Here is a 23511-nt window from a genome sequence, read left to right as displayed (position 1 = left end):
TTTCCCAATCATGGAGACACTGTGCCAGAAAGAAGTTGGCCTTTGGACTTGCCTGGGTCTCTTTTACTGCATACTGGTTAAAAAGTTTAAAGTGGAATAATCCATTCAGCAGTGAAGCAAAGCATTCCACCCCCTTTGACACTTTGTAGAATTTAGAATCAAGTGGGCACAGATTTTGAAAGCCAAAGGGTACCTTTACCTTATACCAGTGTGATGTTGTTACTAATTTGGGCAAGAAAACTCTTCCTCGCGGGGGCGGGGGGGGGGGGAGAAAAAGAAAGAAAATTCTTCCTTGGGCAATATGTTTCTAACATCACTTGACATTTAGCATCCCTGGAAGCTGCCCACAAAATGCTAGTAAGACTCTTAATTTACTGTGACATCTCAATATATGCTCACAGTTCCAAACTCTGCCTCTCCCATATTCCTCATGAGAAAGCTTAGGCTCAGAAGCTGGAATCACTGGGTCACACAGGATTTCAACTCTGGTTGCTCTTTAATTCACTCTCTGGTGGTTTAAAAAATACCAGTGTCCTGACCTTATCTTGTAACACATACATCAGAACATCTAGGGGTGACAGCCAGGCACAGGCATCTTTCAAGAGCTTCCAGGTGGTTGAAATGACTTGGGCTTTGGTACCATTCTTTCTAGTTCAAATCCCTAGCTCTTCCATTTACAAGCTGTGCAACTCTGGGCACGTTGCATCTTATCTGGCTGCCTCAGGTTTAAATTATTAATAGTATTGACTGCACAGGATTGTTTTCAGGATTATATGAATTAATATATGGAAAAGTGATCAGCAAATAGTAATAGGAAATGTCAGCTCTTACTATCATCATCCAATCCTGAGTCTCCTTATCTTTTTACTGATGTTCCCTCCCCTTAGACTTCACATGTTTTTGGTGGCTTATTGCCAGTACAACCCTTGGATGTGCAAACTGAGCCCTAATTCACATACAGAATAGGAGGCAGGAGCAGGTATGAAAAGGTCTCCATTAGATGCAGAGGATGGAGCATGGAAGTCCTTCAGGTACTGAATTTCTCTGGATATTACCAACCTCCCCCAGTGGGACAGAGGGTTCAGTGAACTGCCCTGTGAGGAAGGAGGGGTCATTGACACCCATTTGGATGGAGTTGCTTTGTGAAGGACACAGCCCAAAAGCATGGAAAGAAAGAGGAACTTGGAAGTCAGACCAGCCTTCAAACTCTGGCTCTCTACAGCTTCCTAGCTGAATGATCCCAGCAAGAATTACCTAAATTCTTTGAGTGCCAGTTTCTTTGGTGGAAATGAAACAGCCTGCATGCAGTATTATTGTGAAGATAAAATAAGGGGGTGCATGTAATGCTCCTGGCATAGAGAAACTGCTCACCAACATTAGTTCCTTTCCTTCGAATGCTTCTCAGAAGCTGTTCCCACCTGCTCCTCACTCCTTTCCTTGCCACCCCGGAGGCTTGAAAACAGAGTAGAGCTAAAGCATGACATGTTGAACTAAGAAATGCATAAGGATTGAAGTGGCTTATGAGAACTGTTTAAGAGATAATGAGACTCTCCCAGATACCAAGAGGGAAAAAGTCAAGGAGAAAAATATTTGCATAACTCATAAAAGCAATTTTGCTTCATTTACTTGTTAAACTCAATTATTCATTCCATTGTCAGTTTTTAACTAGGCCCACTCTGTGCAATATTATGGGCTATAGTCTGGAGAGAATAGAAAAGAAGAATTTTTGACTTCAGCTCTGGAGCCCAAGCAAAAGTCTTGGAAGAGGCCATCACTTTGGACATAGAGCCTGAAACTCAGAGTGTGCCAATGCATTCTAGGCCTTTGTGGTTGGGTATAAATTTTATGTTGAAGAACAGCCTGAAACTGGGTCCAATGAAGCAAAAGGCATAAAGGCAAATAACAGCTTGAATCCTTGATGTTTACTTTCTAAATCTCTTTGTCCTCTAATATCCTATTTGATTCTGAAATAGTTCCGAGGACACAGAGATTATCAACTTCATGTTACAGAAGAGATACTGACACTCCAAAAAGTTAAACTTACTTGCCCTGGGTCATGGAAGACTACCGAGTAAGTTCAGATTTAACATTCAAATTTAAGATATCTGTTTTCAAACCCTACTGCTAGTATTCCCATTTATGCCAAGCTTTGTAAAGCTGAATGGATAATGTGCAGATATTAATACCACTCCTAAATATTTTCCTATTTCTCCTCTGAAAACATGGGAAAATGGTACTTTCCTGGCTCTTGCAGGCATGGCCATGTGACTTGCTTTAGCAAATAAAATATGAGCAAAATGTTACATGTCCTATCCAGGCACAGCATTTAATTGCCAGTGAGAGATTCTAGACTGGAGTCAGCAAACTATGGTCTGCAGACCAAATCTGACCCACTACTTGTTTTGGTAAATTAAATTTTTTTGAGCATAGCCATACTCATTTGTTTATGTATATTGTTTATCTATGGCTGCATCTTCATGCTACATCAGGAAGAGCTGTATAGTTGTGACGTATATTTCATGGTCTGAAAAGGCAAAACTATTTATCTTCTGGCCCTTTAAGAAAAAGTTTACTAACCTCTGTTCTAGACAGTTCTTCCTTGCCAGGTCAACTGAGGAGTCTAAGCATCCTGACAATACATGTATAATGTGGCAGAGACGCCTTCAAATTAGACTGCTTAGCTGCTGCATGAAGAACGGTAGCTCTAGAGAGTTTGTTGTCCAGACCCATTATAGACTTTTCACATAAGTTAAAAAGAAGCCTCTGTTGTGTTAAGCAACTGACATTTTGCCCCCCCCCCTTTTTTTAAGCTTGGTATAATCTGGTTTCATTTGACTGATATACAAGTTAATGAATGTGGGGGATAAAGGAAAAATACACTGATTGAAGTCTGTTAGGGTCAGGATGCATTGAAATAGTTGGATATTGGGTGATGGAAATGGACATGGTAGGGGCGGATGGGTGTTCCTGCTTTTGGGACTGGCACATCCTGTGATTCTGAAATAGAAACTTCTGGGCCAAAAATTGTGGGTAAGTCTGCATTGTTGATAACTCTGCCTACCAGGTTTAAGGTCAAGGGAGTTTCCAGGTGAAATTCGTCAGTTAGAAATAGTCATGTTTTCCTAAAAAGTTTTATAAGCCAAGTTTCTGCTTTTTGAGTGTCGATATATTCAAGACAAAATGGGCTCCCAGTTATGAGCTGTTATATAAGGTAACCACTCTGCAGGAATGTTCTGCTTCTCAAGATCAAAGAGGTCTCAGGACCTCTTACAATGGCTGATGCTCAACGCTAGCAGGGTAACCCAGGTTGAAGCTAATATGTCTTTGTTGGAAGACTGGCCCCTCTGTATCAGGTTTAGTTGGTATTTACATGCGATTCTCAGTTTCAGGGCAGCAACACAGATAAGGGCTGCGTTAGTGGTTTTAGAATTCTTGCAGGTGAATAAAAAGGCTCACTCAACAAAGAAATGGGCATCTCTTTGACTTCTAAGTTCAGCAAATCTCCAACTCAAAGGAATTTCTGCCAGGATACTAGAAGTGGATTTCTGTACAGTTTGAAGTAAACTCATCAGTTTTCCAGGGACGCAGAGTACCTACATGGAGGAATGATTTTCATAATAATGTGTCCTGTCCTACTGCCTGTAACACGCTTAGACCTAAAAGGCCAAGGCAAGGTGATTTAGACTTAAGATCCTGAATGAAGCCTGACTAATAAAAGACTTCAGGTGTGTTCAATGACAGTAGGAATGGGCACCATGTTTCCTGGGTTACTTGGTGGGTAAAACAAAAAATATGTCTGACACAACTCACAGTCGCCTTCCTGGGGGCATTCAATTTACTAGATTCAAAATATCTACCTTCTTTAACATATACACCCAGCCATTTTCCTGCCTCTTAGGTTGGTCTTAGCAAGTTCTAGCCTCAGAAAGTGCAGAATAGCTAAGAGGGAGGAGAGGATGTGACTATATTCATTGCATAATCCTTAGATGGGGAGATATAAACAGCAGAAGGAATAAAATTGGCTCTGAGTGGATCTTGAAGAAGGGTTGTTCTTAATCAGCAGAAACGGTGGTGACAGGGACCTTGAACACAGTTCAGAGACCCTACAGACAACACTTATTCCCTACCTCCACTGGTTTGTAAAGGGAGAAACTGCTCCTTACTACCTACCATCCTAGAAATGAGAAAGAAAATGGCTCACTGAATAATGAAATATTTATTACTAATTTATTGCTAATGAAATAATGAAATAAAATATTTTTATAAAATACTACATTTTTAAAAAGATTTTTATTTATTTATGAGAGAGAGAGAGAGAGAGAGAGACCATGAGCAGGGGGGAAAGGTAGAGGGAGAACCAGACTCCCGGCTGAGGATGGAGCCCAATGTCGGACTCAGGACCAGGACCCTGGGATCATGACTCGAGCCGAAGGCAGATGCCCAACCGACTGAGCCACTCAGGCACCCCTATAAAATACTACAATCTTATCCTAGTCTTAACGACTGAGAACAGCAAAGAATCAAGTAACTATCTTGTGTCTTAAAAAACTCTTCTTTACAGAAAAAAAGTCATTAATAAACATTTCAGAAGAGACAGAGGAACAGGATTCAGGATACCACCAGGGAATCAACTAGAAACACAAATTCTTGTCAAGAGAACAATTGAGTTATCTTGTAAATATAGTGGCCTTGTTAACACTCTACTAAACCCAGTTTGATACCAACAGAGGGTTGCTGTTCTTTTTCTCCAATTAGGGTCATCTTCCTTAATTATTATGGAACATCAAGATACCCGCTTTGGGTCAACAGAATGTTCTCCCTACTTTCTTATATTTTATTAATCGACTTTATTTTCCTGTGCCTGATCTGAGAATCTAAAATTAGCTCATGCGTTTGAACTTGTAAATTGCTCGTATCAGACTCTAACTGCTGAAGCCAAGGGGAGAGCAGCCTCAGGACGGTGGAACGAGGAGGCCAAGGGCTTCCCACAGCAACTATTTGTCTCATGATGCACAAGACAATTCTTAAACTCTTTTGATTTGGGAGGGGCAGGTTCACATGGAAAGAAGTGTGCACATTTCACTGCATACCTAATTTCATTAAAAAGTGGGAAACCAAACACAGAGCAAAGGGGATGGGAGTCAGGAGGAAAGATCCAGTTTCTATGGCAACTGGAGGAGCACAGGCATCATCACAGTGAGAGGTCTGAACTGGGGCAGGAGTGCTGACAGCTTCACCTAAGGCCTGTTACCAGGGTACTCCCTTAGCCGGTGGTGCCTTTACCAGCTGTCATCTCCCTAAAGTCTTGGAGTGAATGGGGACCATGTACCCTCCTGCTAATGGACAGGGATGACCTGCCAATATCATTTGGCTTTTACTACTGCAGAAGGAGATAGAAGATAAGAGTTTTCTTCAGATTATTTACTGACTCAAGCATCTGGATTAGAGTCCCAGGCTGTCACTTCCATGACCCTGGGGAACCCTTCCCTCATTCTCATCTCCTAAATACCTACACACACACACACACACACACACAGTGTGTCTCCACTATGTGTACATCTATAAACAGCTGCAGCCAAATGCATCACTCTGACTTGCATCTCTTCTGGTGCCCCTCACAGGAAGTACTCAATTCCTCACAGGGAAACCTTTTCAGGCCTAAGCCCCATTATGCCATAAAAGGACCTGAGTCAGATTCTTTAAGTCTGCAACCTCAACCCAGGTTGCACATTAGAATCATTTATTGTCGTTTTAAAAACTGTTCTGATGCTCAGATCCCACCACTAGATTTGATTTGGTATGGTGCCTAAGTATCAGTATTTCCCAAAACATGACACTGCTCCAACCACAGCGTGATTCTAATATAACCAGAGTTGAGTACATTATAGTAACTCACTCAACATCAATGTACTTATCACTATCTGTATGCTGGGCACTGGGCTGGATCTTAGAGACCTGAAGATGAATAAGGCACAGGAGTTCCCAGTCCACTGGTGGAAGATAGACAAATAAGTGCATGAAGTGTTATGTGGGTCCTAGGCTGGTCTGTATGAGTTAAGTGGGGGAAATGTGCATGGTTGGTTCTCTAGGGAAGGTCAAGAAAACCATTATGGAAGAGAGGATGATGTCAGACATCAATATGAAAAGACGGATAGAAGAGCAGTGTCATACAATAGCTAAATCGTGGAAGGAGCCGAGATGCCCTCAACAGATGACTGGATTAAGAAGTTGTGGTCCATATATACAATGGAATATTACTCAGCTATCAGAAAGAACGAGTTCTCAACATTTGCTGCAACATGGACAGCACTGGAGGAGATAATGCTAAGTGAAATAAGTCAAGCAGAGAAAGACAAATATCATATGATTTCTCTCATCTATGGAACATAAGAACTAGGATGATCGGTAGGGGAAGAAAGGGATAAAGAAAGGGGGGGTAATCAGAAGGGGGAATGAAACATGAGAGACTATGGACTATGAGAAACAAACTGAGGGCCTCAGAGGGGAGGGGGGTGGGGGAATGGGACAAACTGGTGATGGGTAGTAAGGAGGGCACGTATTGCATGGTGCACTGGGTGTTATACGCAAGTAATGAATCATCGAACTTTACATTGGAAACCGGGGATGTACTGTATGGTGACTAACATAATATAACAAAAAATCATTAAAAAAAAAAAAAAGAAGAAGAGCAGTGTCATAAAAGGCACAGAAAGCATGATATCAGAACTAAAGTAAGTTGATACCATGGGCATGCAGGTTTGAGGGGCGTTTTGTGGGGAAAGATGAATCTGGGTTAGTGAAATGTAAAACAGATCAGAAGAAAAGATACAGATTAAAGTATGGACAGAGAAACAGATACAAAAAATACACAAAGGAAACAAAAGAAACCCAGCACAAGAGATATAGGGACATGGTATGAAGGTCTAATGTAAGTGTAACTGGAATCCCAAAAAGGAGGAAAAGAGAGAGCAGGGAAGAAGCAATATTTGAAGAGATGATGGCTAATATTTAGGAAATAGATTTAAAAAATCAAACCACAGATTCGAATACTATGAATCCCAACCAGAATACATACAAAGAAAATAGATCTATGTGAGTAAAACTGTTGAGAGCTAAAAATGGAAAAAAAAATATTACAAACCAGCTAGGGGAAAAATAAATATCTTCCTCAAATGAGTAAAATTAAAACAAGCAGCTGACTCAACAGAAAACAAAACAAAACAGAAAACAAAAGCCAGAAGATTATGGAGTGAGATGTGCCATGAGTTAAAAGAAAATCACTGTCTAACAGACCCCCCCTAAAGATAATAATAAAGTTCTTCAGAGAGAAGAAAAATGATTCCAGACAGAAGCACAGAAATGCAAAATGTAAGAAGAACAACAGAAAAGACAAATACGCGAGTGATAACTAATAGTGTAAAACAGTAATAATATATATTATAGAATTTCATACATTGAATCAAAATACATCAGTAAAAGCATGCAAGTTGGAAGAGGCTAAGGTTAAATGGTGTTAATAATTTAAAACTCCTGCATCGTTTGGAAAGTAATACTAATTTATATTGGATATTTATTTATTTATTTATAAAATTAATTAATTAATTATTCATTTAGAGAGAGGAAGTGAGTCAGGGGAGGGACGGGGGGGAGAGAGAATCCCCAGCAGATTCCATGCCAAGTGCAGAGTCCCACATGGGGCTAGATCCCATGATCCTGAGTTCATGACCTCAGCCAAAGTCAAGAGCTGGACGCTTAACCTACTGAGCCACCCAGGTGCTCCATTTTAAAATCAAGGCTATATGTTGCAAAATGAAAGTAAACACTAAAAAAATTATAAAAGAAAAGAGTAGCTTGCAAGTTGAAGTGGACAACAGACGAAATAAAAATTAAAAAATAAATCCATGAGTAGGCAAGAAAAAAAGGAAAAATAGATAACACGCAACAGATAGATGATAAATTTAAACGGAAATGTATCTGTAACTATATTAATTCTGAACTAAGTTTTTCAATTAAAAGACAAATACAATCAGACTGAATGAGAAAAACAGAATTGCTTTTATGTGACTTACAAGAGAAACATCTTAAATATAAGGATAGAAAAGTTTGAGAGTAAAAGGAAAAACTCCACTCCTAGATGTTGATCTAAGAAAAATGAAAACATATATTCACAAAAAGCCTTGCATGAGAATGTCCATAATACTTTATTCATAATAGCCCCAAACTCGAAAATGATTCAGATGTCCATCAACAGGATAATCAATAAAGAACTACGTATGCACAATGGTACTTCTCAGTAATAAAAAGAAAAAAAAACAACTGATACATGTAATAAAAAAAAAGAATGAACCTCTACAACATTTTGTTAAAGAAACCAGACATAAATGAAAAAAAATAAATATGTAATTTCAGTAGATGCAAACGCACTCAATAAAATTCAACATCCATTCATAATAAAAACTTATAGTAGACTAGGAATAAAGGGAAGTATCTTTAATCTGACAAAGAATACCTACAATAGTCTACTACATACTTCAAGGACATATAATGAAAGCTTGTCCTCTGAGATGCTGAGCAAGACAAGGGTATTTACTCTTCTGAAAGTTCTAGACAACTAAAAAAAAAAAAAGCAGGAGAATAAAAGTATTCTACTCAGAGAATAACAAATTAAATAGTCATTATTTGCGGATCATCTGATTATGTATGTAGAACATACAAAAGAATCACCAACTATTAGATTAAATGAATGATTTTACACAAGTAGTCAGAAAATGAAGTCCAAAATGTCATTATTCGTGATAGTGTTAACAAGATCAAATAATAGGTATAAATCCAACCAAAGATGAGTGAGAATTCTATACAAATGCCTTACATTTTTAGGGCACCTGGGTGGCTCAGTCGATTATATGTCTGTCTTCAGCTCAGGTCATGATCCCAGGGTCCTGGGACTGAGTCCCACATTGAGCCCTACATTGAGTCAGCTTCTCTCTCTGCCCTTCCCCCTGCTTGTGCTTGCTCGCTCTCTCTCTCTCTCTCAAATAAATGAATAATCTTTTTAAAAAAAGAATGCTATACATTCTTGCTAAGAGAAAATAAAGATGACATAAAGGAAGAATAAACCATTTTCATGGATTAGAATATTTAATATGGTAACGACATCAATTCTTCACAAATGGATCTATAGATTCAGTGCAATCTTTATTGAAATCCCAAAAGGTCTTGTTGTTTGTTTGTTTGTTTTGGACAACCTGATCCTAAAAGGCCCAAGAATAGTCAAGAAAATCTTTTTTGGTGGCAACTGACAAAGTAACTCTAATTTTAATATTAAAACCCAATGGGCCATGAATAGCCAAGACAATCTTAAAAAGGATGAAGAAAGTGGAAAGAGTTACTATATCTGGTTTACTATATCAGATTCATTGCAAAACCACAGCAATTACAACAGTGGATGTAAGTGCAAGGACTAAAATTAGGCCAGTGGGACAACACAGAGATTTTACAAAGAGAAACACCACTATAAATACTTGATTTATGATGAAAACGGCACTGCAGGGCAATGGGGACAAGGAGAGGCTGTTCAATAAATGGTATGCTGTTAGCTGAATATCCATAGGAGAAAAAAGGACAACTTAACCCCTTTCCCAGACTATGCACAAGAACAGATTTCAGATGAATTGCAGATCTAATTGTGCAAAGTAACAAAATAAAGTTTCTAGAAGAGAAAGAAGAATATTTTCATGACCCTGGGATAGGGTGGATTTCTAAAGATTGACATTAAACTCTGTTAAAATTATGAACTTCTAGAGTTGTTATTGAAAATTTTACAGTTACGATAATAGAGGAAAATGATGGGTGAACCGAGCATAACAATATCTACCACGTTCTATTAGTGTTCTCAGTTTGAATTTTTAAAATGTATTTTGGCTTTATAGTGATATGAGCTATATATAAGCACAACAACTATAGTAGGTCTATGGTAGGGCTGAAGAGTTTACATTTCTGGGGCGCCTGGGTGGCTCAGTTAGTGAAGCATCTGACGCTTGATTTGGACTCAGGTCACAATCTCAGGGTTGTGGCATTGAGCCCACATTGGTCTCAGTTTGAATTTTTAAAATGTATTTTGGCTTTATAGTGATATGAGCTATATATAAGCACAACAACTATAGTAGGTCTATGGTAGGGCTGAAGAGTTTACATTTCTGGGGCGCCTGGGTGGCTCAGTTAGTGAAGCATCTGACGCTTGATTTGGACTCAGGTCACAATCTCAGGGTCGTGGCATGGAGCCCACATTGAGATCTGCACTCAGCAGGGAGTCTGCTTGAAGATTCTCTCCCTCTGCTCCCCCCCACCACCACTTGCTCTCTCTCTCTCTCTCTCTCTCTCAAAGAAAGAAAGAAAGAGAAAAAGAATGAATGAATTCACATTTCTAACAAGTTCCCAAGGGATCCTGTTGGTCTGGTGATCACACTTTGAGAACCACTGTTCACACTGAACCACCAAGTTATCTCTATTTACTCATCCCACATTGGTGTGGGGCAGCCTACAAAATTATTTCTTTCTAAGCTCCCAAATATTAAATGGGCTATGTTATTTCCACCCTTGTCCCTCCTCCCTAGTCTCCCTTCTTTCCACAATCTCTTGGGGATGGATAGGCTGGGTTTTATTAATAGTGATGGTTTTGCTCTTTTTCCCCCTTTTCTTATCTATCTGTAGCTTCTACGAGTGTTGCTAAAGTCAGAAGAGACTGGTCTTGGGTGGTCCTTCTTGTTCTCCTACATCATATCCTCCTTCATCCCACTTCAACCTATAAGAAAGCACTAGTGACAGATGACATTCAAGGGAGAGAGATTAATTTACGATAAGGAACATAAATTAGAATTTTAAAACCTCATGCTCACCTTAATAATGCAAATCATTTAAGGCCATATTGCGGGCCTATGAAAATTCTTTTCCTTTGGATCTAAACAATTTCCACGTTTGAAAAACTTGAAGGAATAAAAGGAAGACCAAACGTAGAATGAGGCAAGAGTTAACAGGAATGTGAAGAAGCAGGAACAAAGCTCTATCCTGCCTCTCCAGGGGAAGGACTGGTAATTCAAGACCAAATCTGAATGGTGGCAGAGCAGATTCTGTTCTGCGTCAATGAGCACTGGAAATCCAAAGAAATATCAATCCTCTGGGGACTCTGTCTTAGCAGAGATACACAGACCCAGGGCTGGTTCCAGGCATTGAGCTGAATGGCTCCATATGTTCCACAGTGCTTAGGAACTAAGAACAGGAGAAGAAACCACCCCAGAGACCTCAGGACTATCCATGCCAAGCGTGGAGTGAACCTCAGGCAGCTGGCACCTGTTGAAGAGATTACATGGCATTCCCTTTGAGGGCCAGTGCCCAGGAAGGGGGATAGGAGAATGCACGGTGCCTGCTGACCCCAGAGAAAAGGCATCAGGTAGCAGCTGAGCTGCTCTTTGGGGAAATGTCCACTCAGGTCCTTTCTCAATTAAAAAAAAATTGGATTATTAGAGTTTTTTTCCACTCTTGAGTTGCAGGAGTTCCTTATATATTTTGGAAATTAACCTCTTATGAGATACATGCTTCTTCCATTCCATAAGTGTCTTTCTATTGATTCATTTGTTGTACAGAAACTTTTTAGTTTGAATTCCCACTTGCCCAATTTTGCTTCTGTTGTCTCTGTTTTTGGTGTGTTATGTTGTAGATATTTTTATAATAAACTGATACAAAATCCAGACGCCATGAAATGAAATTATAAACGTGAATACGCAATAGTAAATTACCTATTTTTATCATCTATATCCTGTCTGAAGAGTTATGATTAATGCTTCACGTAAAGTACATTATATGTAGCAAGTACTAATGATGCCAACTGTTTTGTTTCACTGAAATTTGTGATAAGTTTGATTGCTGGATGGGTCTGGAATTAGTTGAGTTTGATAAAAAGCATTATTATAAAAATTCATACGTAAAATGAAGTTTAATAGTTTTTCTATTACAGAAATTCAGACTCTGGTATGAGATCTTCATAAACCAGGAATAATAGCTTCCAGAAGTAACATTTTGAAGAGAACCAGTTTTTGCAGCCCAGAGCATGGCCTATATTAGCCACTCAGGGGTATAGGGTTTATGGATAACATAGGTTTCTTTTTTTTTTTTAAGATTTTATTTATTTATTTGACAGAGATAGAGACAGCCAGTGAGAGAGGGAACACAAGCAGAGGGAGTGGGAGAGGAAGCAGCAGGCTCCTAGCAGAGGAGCTTGATGTGGGGCTCGATCCCAGAACGCCGGGATCACGCCCTGAGCTGAAGGCAGACGCTTAACGACTGCACCACCCAGGCGCCCCAGGTTTCTTTCACAGTATTTGAAACACTCTTTTGCACTGTCCTCCAAATATTGACCTTGGAAAATACTTAAGCCTGTATGCATATTACAATGTGATTTAAAAAAAAGGGGGGGGAGTATCGCTGAAGTGAGAAATTGGAACTCACCTTCCTCCTCTATAGCCCTGATGTTCATCATTTAATGTCGCTACTCATATCTTCCCCCTCTATTCCACAGGACTGCCATTCAAATCCAAATGCAATACCAGAGTCTGAACACTCATGAATCTACTATAGAAACGTAAGATGATAGATGCTGGAAATGATCATGTTTATACTGTAAGCCAGCTTTAATCTTTTGGTTCAAATAAATTCTAGAACAGAAAAATCAGAGCTCCTGGGGCTTTTCAGTTGAATCCCACATCAGCGCCTCCAGTGAGGCTTCCTACACTTCTATATTCAGCTTCCTCTCGAGTCAGATCCATCTCAAATCATTTCCTCTTTTCAAATGAGAGATCAGGATAATAACAGTGTTTCTGATTTAAGCATGGAAACCTCATTTTTTTTTTTGTTTGTTTGGAGAGGGGTGGGGGTAACACAACCTCCTGGGCTTTTGGTTTAACACTCTGTGTGACTGTTGCCATAGGGTTAGATGCTGAAACTGGATGGTTAGCTAAAAGAGGAAAGCATTTTTGGGGAGGCAGTTTACTTAAGGCAGCTCCAGCATCACTCTCAGAATTGGTACTGTACAAGGAGAGGGGCATGGACATGTGACACAGTGCATGCTGTTTGGCCCTGGCTTCCAGTCTTAAAACTGGGCAGACTCCCCATCCACCATGTTCCCGGGGGCTCAACAAAAGTGACTTCTTGCTATTTTCCGAAAATGTTCTGGATTTTATCCCTTCATTTCAATCTCTGCTGCTCATCTTTCTTCCTGGTTACGGTCAGCTCTTGCCCTTTTGGCTTTGTTACCTATCTTCTTTCTGCACATACTCTTTGAGCTTAACGGCAGATACGCTTCCCTGGAGATTTTAGTTTTTCCTATTCTCCTTCCAGCCATGTACTCTTTCCAGCTCTGACACCTGGGACCCAGCCATGGAATTATCCAGCTTTGCTAATGCAGCAGGAGGCATGTCTCAGGTCTCCTACAGTGGGACTGAGTAGTACCCTGCAGGACCATTCAATCTAAGGTCAAAATGGATAGATCTAGGCCATAAAAATGAATGCTGGCAACTTATGATATATCAAATGAGAACTGTGGTAGAGAGAATACTCTTTATTCATTTCCCCACTGTTTAAATCTCACCCCTGTCCAACCACACAGTTACTCTTCAATAACCCACAGACCATGGAGAGCTGGTCCCAGCCGGGGACCTTGAGGGAACTGAAGGAGTTTCAGGAAGCACCAATGTTCAAGATTTCAAAAATCCTAACAGGAATTGAATATTTATCCAAGGTAAGTCTGCCCAGGCAAACAGGAACTCAAAATTATTTGCTTTTGATAGGGGAGATGCTAGTTATCACTGATGAGTACTTACAGGGTTAATACATAGAATGGAAAAATGAATGACATATATTTAGTTAATACTATTTGAGAGCTAAAATATTTCAAAATATGAGAACATGCCAATTATGGTGAAAAGTCCTTTGGAATGAAAAGGCAGTAATCTGCTGGCTAAATATCAATAACAATATAGACAGTTGGGTCTCTTGCGTGTAGCGCCAGAGTTCTTTGTGCTTTCATGTGACCAATGGCTAAAGAAATCTTTGGGGAACCTCTGACCTAGTGGTCATAATGAGATGTGTGCACTTTGGGTGAACATGTAAGAAATCCACTAAAACTCTCTTTCCATCCCAAGAAAGTACCAAAAAAGCCATCTCTCAAGCAGCAGGGTTGATTGATTTTTTTTAAATAGCTGGTTGATTGATTTTTTTTAAGCAGGGTTGATTGATTTTTTTTAAATAGCTGGTGAATTTATCTTATTTACGTCATTTTTCCGCAAGTTTTAAGAAAGAGCAGATCTGCAGATTTACAACTTATCTATAAATGGTGTTTGCTAATTTACAAACTCTGTTCACATAAATGGTTTTGTTTGAAATGACTACCATGTGGTAGGTAGCTTTATTAGTTCTATTCTGGAGATGAGAATATTGAAGTTGCAAGCAACAAAGTGGCTCTTTACCCCAAGTAGGCACATAACTGTTTCCTATTAAGTGTGAGACACTTTTAGCTTAAGGGCACTGTGGAATCTTGCTCATCAAAGTAAATTTGGGCATTTCAGAATGACTTAAAGCTCTAATGATTTTGCTGAGGTAACTAGAAGGGTAGTTACTAAATATGACTCAAGCCAATAAACAAAGCAAGAAAAGAAAACACTTAAGTACCTAAGGCTTTTCAAAAGGCAGGAGGCAAGTTTTTATTCTGGCATTTTCTAAATTATGCCTCAGAAACATTAGTGTCCCAAGTTGTATGAACAGGAGTTCTAGAGAAAAGAAGGATTTTGAGGTGGAATATGTTTTGAACACACTACTTACTGTATCTTTTTATTAAAGGTTAATGCATTAAAAGCTCTGAGCACTTCTGCAGTAAAGAAATCCATTCAATTTTGTCAATACTTCCCAAATTTACTTGACCATGGAAAAACTTTTTGTCATGTAATTCCTATTACCAAACTGGTATTCATGTGTTCCAGCATAAAGGCTAAGCATACTGGTTTAGCCAGATAAAAAGAGGAAACTTGCCCTGGATTTACAATAAAGAACAGGGCCAGACAGAGAAAGCAGTAGCCGTTATATTTTGTTATGGTAGCCCTAGAAAACCAACAGAATTCAGATCTCTAGATCACAGCAATTTCCAATCATCAGATGGGGTACAACCTCTTTGAATTAAGTATATTGGGGGATTTTCTCCAGTATAAGTTGTGTTGAAGGTCTTCAAGACCACCCCTAGGTTTGATGATTAACTAGGAAGACTTAACAGGATTCAGCATATGGTCGTACTCACAGTTAACATCTATGGTAGTAAAAGGATACAAAGTAAAACCAAGAAAGGGGAAGATGTATGGGTAAAGTCCAGAGAAAACCAGGAATAAGCTTCCAAGAGTCCTTTCCCAATGGAATTACACAGGATGCACTTACTTCCCACAACAATGAGTTATGACAACATCTGTGGGCTGTTGTTTACCAGAGAAGTTCATTATAGACTCAGTGCCCAGAGTTTTTATTGGAGACTGATCGTGTAGATTCTCTCTCCCTAGCATGAAGCAAAATTCCAGACGCCCAGAAGGAAAGCAGGTGTGCGGCATAAACTGCATGGCTTGTGCAAACAGTTTTAGGTACAGAGGACTACTCTTATCAGTTCTAGGAAAGGTGGAGTAGCCAACAGACACCAATCAAAGGCCAATCTTGCAAACAGGTCTTTGTAAGAAGGGCAGGCTCAGGCTTGCTATACTAACTCTTCTGCACAATGGTAGATGATTAAAACCACTGAAATGCTGGATAAACTGTAAAAAGGCCTTTAAAGTACACCACTGGTCTGAAACTGCAAGAAGGAATTTGTGGAGGCCAAAAATGAAGTGAAAGTAGTAACCTGAAAGGTAAGGAAGAGACAAAAACAGCTTTTGTGCTGAAGGTTTCTTCTGGACCTAGGAGAATGAGCACCTTCACACTGACAAATCTACACAGCACAGGGAATGGGAGATAAAATCCAGGAGCCACTCCAGATGGATTGCCTAACAGAAGATTGCTACAAAAAGTAGCACCTAAAAAGACTACATCTTCTTTTTTGAAGATCGATGAGGAAAAAAAACCTGCTGACCATAAGGGAACTTCCAGAAAACTTGCTGGTCTCTACCTCAGCATTGGATGGAAAGGAAAAAAAAATCCTCTTGGAATTGTAAACTATAAGCACATGCACATTCGTGGTTCAAATTAAAGCTATCTATGTGATATATAAAACCTCGAGTACATAATTGTATTTAGAGTTGGTACAGGTTGATAATGCTCCCAGGCAAGCACCTAAAATATATATAAATCACCTCCAGAAAAACATAATTTCAGTTTGTCTTTAAAGTTAATATCCCCCCAGAAGTTCCAAGGAAAATGAGTAACTTCCAGTCAAATATCACAAAAGGCACATAGAAACAAAGCATTATGTGAATGTCAGCAGATGCAATAGCTGAATCAGTTTAGACATAGGCATTATCAGAAAGAATGTAAGTTTCAAACTTAAAGGAATAAAAGAGAAGTCTGAAATATGAACAAGATATAAAAGACTTAAAATATGACTGAGAATAATTAATAGCCAAACAGAACTGTTAGAAATGAAAACCATGGCAATTGAAATTGAAACCTTAACAGAAAATTAGACCCAGGCAAATGGAACTCAGTGAATGTAAAGATAGATACAAGGAAAGTATCCAAAATGTAACACTGAGAAACAAATGTTTAGAAAATGTGAATTGGACATTAAGAGAAATGGTATATAAAACAAGAAGTTAAATAAATACTTAAATTAGGATTCCAGAAAGAAAGGTGATTCCAAAAAGAATTTCAGAAAGAGAATGGGATAAAGGCGATACTTAAAAAAAAGAAAGAAAGAAAGAAAAAAAAAGGTTGGAATTTTCCAGAATTATTTAAAGACATCAAACTTCAGATACAGGAATTGCAACAAATCTCAAGCAGGATAAACTTCACAAAGCAAAATGGAATGACAAAAAAAAAAAAAAAACAAAGAAAAAGAGGATCTGTTAAAAGCAACCAAATTATGAAAATGAATAGACAATTTAACAAAAATTGTGGGCTGCAGTAAAAGCAGTGCTTATAGGAAAATTCATAGCACTGAATACATACATTAGGAAAGAAGGCATTTCCAATAATCAGTAGTGAAGTAAAACAAATTTTTCTAAACTATCAATGACGTTACCATGCTAGAAGACTGATTTATATTGGCTGTTCTCTATAGAAAATAATATTGCAAAATCATTATCATATGAATAACTGATCAAAAAATATATGCTGGGACACCTGGGTGGCTCAGTTCGCTAAGTGTCCAACTCTTGGTTTCTGCTCAGTTCATGATCTCATGTTGTGGGATTGATCCATCCATTGGGCTCCACACTCAGTGGGGAGTCTGCTTGAGATTCTTTTCCTCTCCCTCTGCCCTCCCTGCCCCTCTCTTTCTCTCTCAAAAATTAAATAAGGGGCTCCTGGTGGCTCAGTCAGTTAAATGTCTGATTCTTGATTTGGCTCAGGTCATAATCTCAGGGCTGTGAAATCAAGCCCCATTTCAGGCTCCATGCTCCAGGCTCATGTCTCTCTCCCTCTGTCCCTCCCCTCTGCCCCACCCCCACCTTGCACATGTAAATGTGCTCTCTCTCTCTCAATAAATAAGTAAATAAATCTTAAAAATATATATATATTGCCAAAATGTAGGATTTATCTACTACAGAGATAAATCAGTTGATTAACACAAATATTAAGTTATCATGATATATATGCTATTTGTCAGATTTTTTTAAGTTTATAATTTTTATGATTTCTAAATAAATACTGAATTTCCAACTTAACTTGGCACTCATAATTTAGTATTATTTTTCTTAAAGAGAGCCTCTCCCCTCAAATTGTATGAGCTTCAGGTTTTTCAAAGTTTGAACCTACCCTTGATTAACACAGGCATTCCTCTGTAGAAATTATACACACTTAGACCTGACACCACTGGTCATATGAATGTGTGGCCACTAGGAAATAAGGCTAGCAAGCTGCGTCTTGAAAAACTGAACAGTGTAAAATAAATACCTTGGTGAATTTACTATAGTCTAGCATCTGACTTGCAATCCTACAGGCTCAGACCTGATTTTGTTGTCATGAATAGACCCATCTCACGTTAGCTGGTCTCATGAGATTGATGTATATGGTGATTAATTTATTTACAGAGTGGAATTATTGTCATAGACATAAAAAATACTTGAAGTATATCTGTTTCCTACATTTTTTTCTGTAGAAAACTGCATGGGAAGCCAATATATTAATTTATAATGAGAGATTTCTGATAGAAGGGCTAGAAATACTTGAAACTGCAGGAAGGGCATGTTCTTTCCCTAAAGGCAGACTTGCATGGAAAACCAAATTCTAATCAGAAATTCAGATGATAAGCATGAAGTCAAAACAAAGAGCTAGAAAAATTGAATATTTAATGATAACAGATTAAAATTCTCTTTTGAATGTTTCTGTCATTGGGATTTGCATATTCAAAGACTGCTTGGCTGCAAACTCCTATACCCATTTCCACTTCCAGGGTGGCCCTGTTAGTGGGGTTGAAACTACCCAATGTCTTGATGTTGAGTGTACCTCTTCCATCAGTAGTGCTTGGATATGACTTTCCTTTTCTATAAGCTTCCATGAAGACCCTTTTCAATTGATAAATACTGTTAACCAAGTGAGATGATGACACATCTACGGTCAAATCTATTATGCATCTTAATGTGCACTCTCAGAAATACGGTTTGCTCTAAATGTGCTAGGACTGTCTCTCTAGGAAATGTTACTTACTGCATTACTCATTATCACAAAGTCCAGAAACGGCTTATCGTATGACAAAAAGGTCATGATCATGAATATTCGGGTTTACCTCCTCAATATACTATTATTATACAGTTAGTAAGAGTTAACATGGTAGAAACTACATTGCCAAACAGAATGGTTACGTTAAATGTTAAGTGAAAAAAGGCACAACGTATATATCTAATGAAAACAATTAGGCAAGCCTTAGAATTAGAATTGCATGTGGACAAGAAATGAAAACAAAGATTTTCTTCTTTTATTTAGAGTCCTACTAACATGGTTATAATGGTATTTTGCTACTTATGCATCCAAACCATTTTCTAAAACTTCCACTTTCTTCTAACACGTCTTTCTTTAGTAAAAGCAGTGCTTATCTGAATTTCAAAGGTATAAAATATAATGGAGCTTCAAACTGTTCCAAATATTTGGAAACAGGGTCTTCATCGATATCCATTCATTTGGTCATTTGTTTATTAAATATTTTTAGTGAAGACCTACTATGGTTCCAGTACCGTTTCAGACTTATATCTTGCAGATAAAGAATGGACATTCTACTAAAACAGAAAAAGGCAGGTTTATTTAGTCCCAGAAGCAACTGATTGGAATAGACAGAAAATTGCCGGTGGTGGGGAAAGAAGATAAAGGACTTTGAAATGTGGCCATCAAGTGGTTAAAGTTCATTATTGCATCTGAAGATGTTCCAAGAACTCTGATCTGGAATCAATGAAAAACCCAAGCCCTAAGAGCCAAAAAATAAAAATCTGACAATATAATTCCTCCCAAATTTGAGAGACTGTTGGTCTCATTACAAAGAACCTCAACTAACAAACTGGTTGATTTTTTTAAGATAAACTGTTAAATACACAATCCACATTTTCCAATATAGGTCAGCCTTAACTAGGAGTTAATAAGAAAACGTGGAGGCTGCATTCTAATTGGTAATTGATAAGCAACTTGACAGATTCTAAAATACTACTTCCCTACTCCCAAATCCAATCGATCATAAGTTCTATAGATTCTGCTTTTTAAACATGCCTGGAATCTGTTTTATCTAAGCCTTCAGCCACCATCATCTTCCAGGATTACTGCATCAGCCTCCTGCCCCTGTCTCTGGCTTTATACTTGGCTCTTCTTCACCTAGCTATCAGAATACATTTCCTACAACACACTGGTGGTTCCCAATACCCTTAAGATAGGGGAAGTTGTAAACAGCATCACTTACATTTGAACTGGCCCCTACCATTTCTTCAATCTTTTTGATCTCCGCGGCTATGCCATGCTCGTTCTTTTCTTTGTGTCTTTGTACCTGTTGTTCTTTGCTAGCCTGGTACGCTCTGGTACTTATCTGTCTGTCGTACCTCACTTTTCCTATGGCTCTGAATCGATCACACAGTATGTTAATAATCTCTTAACTTGCCTCTACCTTCTCCTAGACCATGATGCTAGTCAGAAGCATAGCCATCTCTGTAACCACTGTACCCCCTGTATCAACACTGTCCCTGCTATGGACTAGGAACTAAACAGGTATTTGTTGAGTGAACTAGTCAATGAATGATATTATTCAATGTGTTTCTACTACACAGAAAAAGGAACACCCATTTTCTAGGCATCTATTTTGTGCCATATCCTGCACCAGGGATCTCATGGACATATTATTATCCTGAATACTATACTGTGCAACAATGTAATAATATTCACCCTTTGCTGAAGCCCTACAATGTGTTGGGTCCTATACTGTAGGCTTTATAAACATTGTCATACAACAGTCTTTATTTGCACCCCTTTGCAAAAGGCAAAATTGAGGTGCAGAAAAGGCCCCTTAAGGAGTATTTATACAAAGTTGTCTAAAGTTACAAAGCTGGATTTTCTTTCTGTTTCCACACCCCTCTTTGCAGTCCCCATGTAAACAGTGACATGATTTTTCTCTTATTTTCTGTTTCTCTCATTGACTCGTCAGAACTGCAGAGGTCTCTTTCACAACACTATGCTTAGAGACCATTCCATTCTTACAGATTCCTAGACTCAGGGAGAAATTGAGCTGGAAAGAATCTAGGGAGACTAGTCAAGCCAACCCTCTCCTAACAGAGGTGAGAAGACTGAAGCCAGAACAGTGAAGTCGTTTTCCTAAAGCCTTAGAATTTATTCTTAGCTGATCAAGGGAGGCTCTTGCTACATACAGCTGTTGTTTGTTAGGGGGGCATGTTTAAATAACAATACTCTTGGCGGCTAATATTCTCATAATATTTACATAAAGATATACACATTTTATTTCATGCAATTTACATCAGGAGCTTATTAATAACGTAGATTCTGTTTCGCTAGTTTGAAACTATGGCCTACTTTCTTTTTAACTAATACCTCTGGTGATTCTGACCCAGGTGGCACAGGACCACACTTTGGGAAACAATGCTGTAACCACCCACTCGAGTGTGATCCTTATCACGTTTATTAAAATTAGTTAGCTGCTGCTTTCACACCGGACTATGGCCCACCCCCAGAAAGGCCTCAGGTCTCACTGTGACCTCTCCCAGCTTTATGCTCTCCTGCTGAATTCTGGGAAAACCCTTTGCGGCCAGTCCTGGGTGGGCCTCAGGAGTCAAGAGTTCTGACGTCAGGAAGAAAAGAAGGCCATCTCAGGGTTGAGCACAGATCTGGCTCAGGAAGAGGCAAAGAGTCAAGTCCAGGGGCTGGGAGCAGCAGTTAGGGGCCAAAGTGAGGAACATGAGCCAAGAGGGCTTAGTTGCTGAAGTTCAAGGTGGGGCAGTGGATAAAGGGTGACTGCCACCTTGTCTCATCAGAGGGAAAGAGAGTAAAGGCAGATGCATTTGTTCCATCTCGAGTGCCCACTGCAGGCCCTGCGCTACACAAGGGGGCTCCGTTGTGGTCTGGCCCCTCAAGGCAGCCAGCCCAAAACTCCGCATACACCTGCCTTCAATCTGTTCATTCTGTTCCGTTCCTCCTCTTGTTTAGTAATAGTAGCACGAGTTATGAACCAAAGAAAACACAGAGCAGTAAGGGGGTCCAACAGATAACTGGGAAGAGAGGCACAGGAGAATAAGGGTAGCAGAGGACCTATTTCAAAGAGGTTCTGTTCTTCTTTCTCCTGAGAAGCACAGGCATGGGAACACGCTGGATGCCCCTCCTGCTAGCCAGGGGCTTTACGAAGATTCCAGGATGGATCAGAGCTCCTTGTCCCCCAGTGAGTGGGAGTACTGTTCTGAACCGAAGGCAGTTCCCTCCCCAAGGGCCGCTCTGCCCTGTGGGATCATGTCTCCCTTTGACTTGTGTGCTGAGGCCGCTGAGTACGCAGCCAGGGCTCTCAGGAGGAAGGGGACTATAAATAATCTGGTGCGAGGAGGCTGACGGTGTCTGTCCCTTCCCTTTCTCCAGTCACCTTGGAGACAGCTGGGTGAGGCCAGGCCTTCCCAGGAGCCCCCTGGCCTCCTCTGCCTGGTTCTCCCGCTTGAGGGAAAACAGTACAACATCAGGGACATGCTGCTACTTGGCGTCATGTCCTGGTGCCCACTGTTCTGTCTGGCTTCACTCTGGGAGCCCTCCTTATCCTTGCCTTGAGTGTACCCGCTGCCTATCTACAGCACTTACAGAACAGAGGCTGCTGTAGCCTTGGGTGCAAAGCGTACAAAATATCAAGATGCTCACACGGGCTCTCGGAGAGAACTCTCCTTCCAGAGTCGGACAAGGCAGGGTAAGAAAGGCATCCTTCCTGGTCCTTGATTGCCCATCTGTGCACTCAGATGGGCTGGGAGCAACCTGAGGGCTGGACCCAAGTCTCATTCATTCATCCTAACTCCAGAATCTTCTGGGATTATACAATAGGCACTCAATTAATGTTGGAGGAAAATAAAAGTTGGAGAGGACAATGAAATGGCCGGGAAAAACAAACACATTCTGGAGACTGCATTACTCCCCTAGCAAACAAATGCCCCTAAGAGCCCAAATCCTGAGAGCTGATGCTATGCCAGGTCCTGTGCTAACCTTCGTACCTAAATTATTTTATTTACCACCACAACCTTTCACTGAGCCAACAGTTTAGGTAACTTCCTCATATAGTTAAACAGTTAATATCTAAGATCTAGACTTGGAACCCAAGCAGCCCCGTGTCAGGGCCCTCCGCTTGCAAGTACTGTACTAAACCACCCCACTAACATTACAGGCCCCCATGGCTTAATTCTTGAAAAAATAAATACAAGTTCAAATGTTGCCCCATTTCAAAGTTTATTTGCTTGGGGGGCTGTGCGTGTATGTGGGTGTGTGTATGAGAGAGAGACAGAGAGAGAGACAGTGTCAAAGCTGTTCTCAGCAGTTTTCCTGCCAAAGAAAAATGTCCTCTGTAAAATTCTGATTGGAATGGTGTTTGAATTCATGGGTATGATTGCGAAGCTAGAGCAGAAGACCAGCTAAATGTTTAGGAGGAGGCAGGGGAGGGAGGCACTGAAGTTGCATCATAAGCCCAAAAGACGGCTGTTTGGGAACATGCAACTTTTAAAAATAAAAGTGGGGAGGGGGGTGTGGATAGGTGGGAGAGGGGCTCAATCCCCATTCCTGATTTATTAGAGTTGTATAAATAGAACACTTCATTTGTCAGAGAAGAGATGG

Source organism: Ursus maritimus, unplaced genomic scaffold, assembly GCF_017311325.1.
Source record: "Ursus maritimus isolate PB19 unplaced genomic scaffold, ASM1731132v1 scaffold_24, whole genome shotgun sequence".
Lineage (NCBI taxonomy): Eukaryota > Metazoa > Chordata > Mammalia > Carnivora > Ursidae > Ursus > Ursus maritimus.
This window is presented reverse-complemented; position numbering follows the sequence as displayed.